Below are 6,172 nucleotides of genomic sequence, written 5' to 3'. Positions count from 1 at the left end.
CCAGGGGAGCACAGCAACTGCTGGGGTGATAACACCTTCAGTCGCTGCAGCCAGCTTGCTAGACTCAGTTGTCGATATTCCAACACGTGCACTAACTGCTCAGCATTGATCCCCCCTCTGCATGAGATCTACAGGGAAAGTAACAAATGCTGTTCTAAACAGACAAAAAAATCAGTATCAAGCAAGAAGTGGCTATAAAATGCTATTAAATCACAGCGGCAATGTTCTTCCTCTCTATCAGTTCCTACCCCAGGAAAAAGTCTTTGTCTGTGCTGTACTCACTAACAGTTATATTGTACTGCTTTTCAGCATGCTGGCAGTCCTACTCTCTGTTCACGTACATCAGCCTTGGCTTACGGAATATCTGTATTCTAAAAAAGACTCCATTTATTTTGGCAGTATCTCCTTAGGACACTTGTAATTGGTTTTCTACTATCTTAGTAAAAGTTTAAAACCTTTCTTTTTAACCTGTTCAGAGAGTTCTCTATTTTAATTTCATGCAGCGAGAGGTAGGGGCTAGAATAATATCAAATTATTTATTTAGAATGTCCCTTTATTCACCTGATAATATAGTTTAATTTATCAAAATAAGAGATGAGAAATAGTGAAAAAGCCTTGTAAAAAAAACAAGCAAACTTTCTTCCAAACTTGAATGGCTAATATTCATCATGTCTTATAGTGTATGCAGGTGACTCATTCAATACAATAAATCATGTGGAGCCTGTTTTCAACGTTATGAAGCCCCCTTCCCCTATGATTTGAAATGAATGGGGACAGCTCTGACATAGCCTGCATTTTTTAGGCAGTGTCAAATAATGATTTCATTTATAGATGAAGTGACAGGCTCTGGGCTGGCAGCGTGCCCCCAGCTCCCCATTAGCTGAGCAGCATCAGTGCCAGCCCCCCAGACGCAGGCTAAGCTCTCCCTCACTCTGTGCCTTCGTTTTCTGGGCAAACACTTCCCTCTTCTGGTAACTACACTGTACCACACAGATAAACACTCCCATATATCCTTTCATACATTATTTTAAATATTTACTTTTAATAATAGCAATAAATTTAATTTTAATATTATTTGCATCTTCCAGTAAGAACAGTATATTGGATGTTTGAGCTTTTTCCTACCCTAAGCAACAGGAGTTTGGCAATACCTGAGCTTTGCAGCCAGACACCAAACAGCATGCTTAGGAGACCTGGGAAACCAAGTTGGGGCTTGGCTTTCTCTCAGTTCTCTGAATTAAAACACAGGCTGAAGCCATGGCAGTCCTTTACCTTACATAAACAAATAAAAAAAGGAAAACTTAGCAATGGCAGACACTTTCTAGTGCTCCCAGTAATTCTGGTGAGACGCTCCCCTTGCAAGAGACTTTGCTGATGGAACAGTTTTTTGTTGCCTCCTACACATACCCTCCAAAATACACATTTAAACCCACGCTGCCTTGGCCCTGGCTGCTCTGCCCCTGGGAAGGATCCTGGCAGCAATGCAGACATGCTGAACTTGCAGAGACCCCAGGCAGGCGTGGGTGAGTTAACCCACTGACCCAGCCTGCTCAAACCAAAGCACATGTGCGATCCCCTCTGCCAGCAAGGTGGTACGGGCTCCTCCCAGCCTCCTGGTGCACGATGGAGAAAAGCTGGAGACTCCAGCCCACAAAGTGGATGCAGGAAAGGACTTTTGCTCTTAGCCTGTTAATATAAATCAAAGCATACACTGGACCACTGCCTGCCATAACTCAGGAACACCCCAGCCAAACACATTCCCTACAGGGATTCAGAGACAACAGCAGAAGAGAACTGCTGAAATACATGAAGAGCCAGAGACAGCAGGAAGGCTGCCTGCACGTGCCATGCTTCAGATGGCATAACTGACTGAAAGCCTGAGGTTACAGTACTGGAAAAGAGCAAGATCCATGATATGGAGGGCTTCAATGCTGAGCTGAAGTTCTTACACTCTCCCAGTGATTTAGAAGATAAATGACTGCTAAAGAAGGGGAGTTAAGAGGACAAAATACCAATTGGCTGGTGAGGTATCTGCACTGCAGACCAATTCAGCAACTTAAGAGAGTTATGAATACAGCCAATATTTCTGTTTCCTGGGACAAAAAATGACTACTTGTAACTCAACTGAAAGCAATGTTCTTGCTCAAAAACCAGCCATTTGTAGCTCATCTGAAAACAATGTTCCTGCACAAAAAGTGGCCATTTTAAACTCAGAAGCTCAGAAGCAATGTTCCCACTCCACAGGGAGTTTCCTCAGTACTGTTAGGAGAGTATCTTGTTACTGTTTTCAGTGCGGTACCATACATGGGTAGGGAAATACACTGGTTATGGTACTCTGGCGTCTGCAAGTGGCAGGTGAGGATGGCAAGGTCAGGAGAAATAAGAAATGTCTCCTCCAGCCTTCCCAGCTGATGTCACCATCATAGCTGTGTGACAAAGACAGGTGACCACTGTGCTTACCATGAGATTCAGCTAAAAAGAAGCTCTGGGATGAGCTCATTTGTATTTGAAACAGGGCAGGCTCAGCCTTTCCTGACAACAAAAGTAGGAACGGACACAGGAAAATGAAAGTATTTATTCAGCAAAACAGTTTTCTGCTCATATTTCCTACACGTTTTGCATAGTGTCAACCCTGTGCTGTCTTTATATGCTGGCATAGTCTAAAAAAGGAAAAGCACATCACCTGGGGTAGGATTCATCTCACCTAACCTTAGCTGTCTAAATCAGATTGTTGTGGTGAATGCAGAGAAACAGGCATTGGCAGGGTCATATTCATCCTCTGCCATATCCTAGATGCTCTAAACTGAGATAACTCATGCCTGAGGGATGATTCTAAGCCTACCTCTCCCCATGAAGTGCAAAGGACAAGCGCAGCGTAGACATCTGTGGGGCAGAGAGCTGAATCCCACTGTTACTTCCTAGGGATGAAATTCAGGTCTCTAGTGGCAATTTAGATGTGGAGGGGCGTCCCGCCTGGCCTCCAGCTGCTGCTTCAGAAAGATGTAGGTCTCATGGCTCCCATTCTCATCTCTTGGCTCTGTGTAGATGCCTCCAATACCCTGAGACATTTAACAAGGCACTGGACACCTTTTTTCTAGGTACCTGACTTGCTCCCTGTATTTCTAACTGTAAAGTAGAACAGGTAGGGATTTAAAAAGCTATTTTCAATATGAAAATTGGATAATACATTACAAACTTTTGCTCTATTATATACTGGGGTGAGGAGGGAAAGGGGAGATTCCAAATGAATTCAAAATAAATGAGAGAATGCTTTCCTTATTTAAAATTATTGGGGTATTGTGGGGGAAAAAAAGAAGTGAACTGAAGGGTAAGAAGGAGAAAATAGGGGCTTTTTTTTTTAGAAAAAAAGCAAAAAAAATGGAATGGTAGCATAATTTTTCAGATTTAAAATCTATCACAAAATTGTGCTTGATTTTCTCAACTTAGGAAAAAGAAAAAGCAATACAGAAATATTTACAGCAAAACTACACTTTTCATGATCATAGAATCACTGAATCACAGAATCATTTGGGCTGGAAGGGACCTTTAAAGATCATCCAGTCAAATTCCCCCTGCAATGAGCAGGGACATCTTACCAGGTTGCTCAGAGCCCCATCCAGCCTGACCTTGAATGTTTCCAGGAATGGGGCATCTACCACCTCTCGGAGCAACCTGTGCCAGCGTTTTACCACCCTCATCATAAAAAATTTCTTTCCTATATCTAGTCTGAATCTACCCTCTTTTCGTTTAAAACCATTACCCCTTGTTCTATCACAACAGGCCCTGCTAAAAAGTCTCTCCCCATCTTTCTTGTAGTCCCCCTTTAGGTACTGGACGGCCACAACCAGGTCTCCCCGCAGCCTTCTCTTGTCCAGGCTGAACAACCCCAACTCGCTTAGCCTGTTCTCACAGGAGAGGTGCTCCAGCCTTCAGATAATTTTTGTGGCCCTCCTCTGGACCCACTCCAGCAGGCCCACATCCTTCTTGTGCTGAGGACCCCAGAGCTGGATGTAGCACTCCAGGTCGGGTCTCACCAGAGCGGAGTAAAGGAGCAGAATCACCTCCCTCAACCTGCTGGCCACGCTGTTTTTGATGCAGCCCAGGATATGGTTGGCTTTCTGGGCTGCAAGCGCACATTGTTGGCTCATGTCCAGCTTCTCATCCACCAGTGCCCCCAAGTCCTTTTCCACAGGGCTGCTCTCAATCCCTTCATTCCCCCAGCCTGTATTGATACCCAGATATGATGCTCCATATTTTCTTACGGCAATTACATATGTTTGGCTACAGCTACAGTAACTTCCTCAGATAGAAGTAATATGAGACCTCAGCAGGGCCTCACAACAGTTCCCATAAGCTCAGAGCCTGTGTCCATAGGTTTCATCTCCAGTGGAACAGGACCTAAGTGCACTTCTCCCCTTGGTGGTAAGAAACCAGTGGTTCAGCTGCTTGGGGATTCGCAACACAAAGCGACTAGAAATGGATGATCAAAGGGTGCTGAGAAAGAATACCGTGTGCATTGCGCATTCTTCCCCTTGAAGAACCTCCAGGGTTTCTGGCAGACCAGCGCTCCCCACCCAGTGAATTGGGACCAGCAGGTCTCTACATACAAGGGAAGACAGATACCTTCATCAAAGAGCATAGCTTTGTCTTTTGGGGGTCAAATAAATCCATTTGATGTTGCAACATAGATTCGCTGTGTTGGGGAATTTAGATTTAAGAGCAGCCATGCACCCAGAATCATGGCGATGGCCTAGACAAGACTTAGACTGGCTTGTTTAGTGCAAGTGACACATCCTGAGAGCCATTTTTCACCAGAATGGGCTGGTGAGCTCAGCCAAGTAGCTGGGTGTCGTGGTTTAGCCCCAGTCAGCAACCAAGCACCACGCAGCCACTCACTCACTCCCCCCTGGTGGGACGGGGGAGAGAATCGGAAGAGTAAAAGTGAGGCAACTCATGGTTCAAGATAAAGACAGTTTAATAGGTAAAGCAAAAGCTGCGTGCAGAAGCAAAGCAAAACAAGGAATTCATTCACTACTTACCATGGGCAGGCAGGTGTTCAGCCATCTCCAGGAAAGCAGGGCTCCATTACACGTAACAGTTACTTGGGAAGACAAACGCCATTACTCCAGATGTCCCCCCCTTCCTTCTTCTTCTCCCAGCTTCATATACTGAGCATGACATCATATGGTATGGAATATCCCTTTGGTCAGTTTGGGTCAGCTGTCCCGCTGTGTCCCCTCCCAGCTCCTTGTGCACCCAACAGAGCACGGGGAGCTGAAAAAGTCCTTGACCAGTATAAGCGCTACTTAGCAACAACTAAAACATCTCCACATTATCACCATTTCCAGCAAAAATCCAAAACGCAGCCCCATACTAGCTACTACGAAGAAATTTAACGCTATCCCAGCTGAAACTGGGTTTTTAGTAACAGTGATTTCTTAGGGAATTTCAGCACTGGAAAGAGAAAAGGTGGGGTGAGGTTTTTTTGTTTGGTTTTGGGTGGTTTTTTTTCCAGAAGGAAAGGAAGACGAGTCAAATGCTTCTGCTTTGACAGTGAAAAGGAAAGCAGTATTGAGAGGCAGTGGGAGAAAACAGTATCTCCAGTTAGTTTTGAGGTGCCCTTGAAAGTCCTAGAAGGCTGACGAGGAATACATTTGGGAGGGGTTTATGGCTAGACACGACACAGCAGGGGGTCCCAACTCATAGCTGCAAGCTTGGAGATGGGAATGGAAGATGAAGAATCCAAGTCTGGAAATCGACTGTCAACAGCCAAACCTGGGAACCGCCATTATTTAGGTTAGCTAGAAAATGTGGGCTTTGAAGGAGCTGAACCACACAAAAAAATAAATTTCACAATAAATATTTATTTTTCGAGGGCTATTTCATTTACCAGTGAAGCAATGATTAAATTCCCATTATAAGTGACTCAGAAGGCAGTATCCATAGGCTATTGCTTGACGTGTGAATTGTTAGGCCTGAGGTGACTTTACCAATGATACAAAAACTCCTAATTATTTAATTATAGCGATACTTTGAGGAAGACTGTGGCTCTGAGGCGGCTATCACAAGGAACAGCCACCACACCTGTCACTCCTCTACACGTTAACCTTTAAAAGCCATCTTCACTTCGACAGTAGCCTGCTGACAGATAACAGGCGCTGACAGCTCCGGC

This window comes from Phalacrocorax carbo, chromosome 2, assembly GCF_963921805.1.
Source record: "Phalacrocorax carbo chromosome 2, bPhaCar2.1, whole genome shotgun sequence".
NCBI classification, from domain to species: domain Eukaryota; kingdom Metazoa; phylum Chordata; class Aves; order Suliformes; family Phalacrocoracidae; genus Phalacrocorax; species Phalacrocorax carbo.
Note: the sequence above shows the minus strand (reverse complement) of the source record.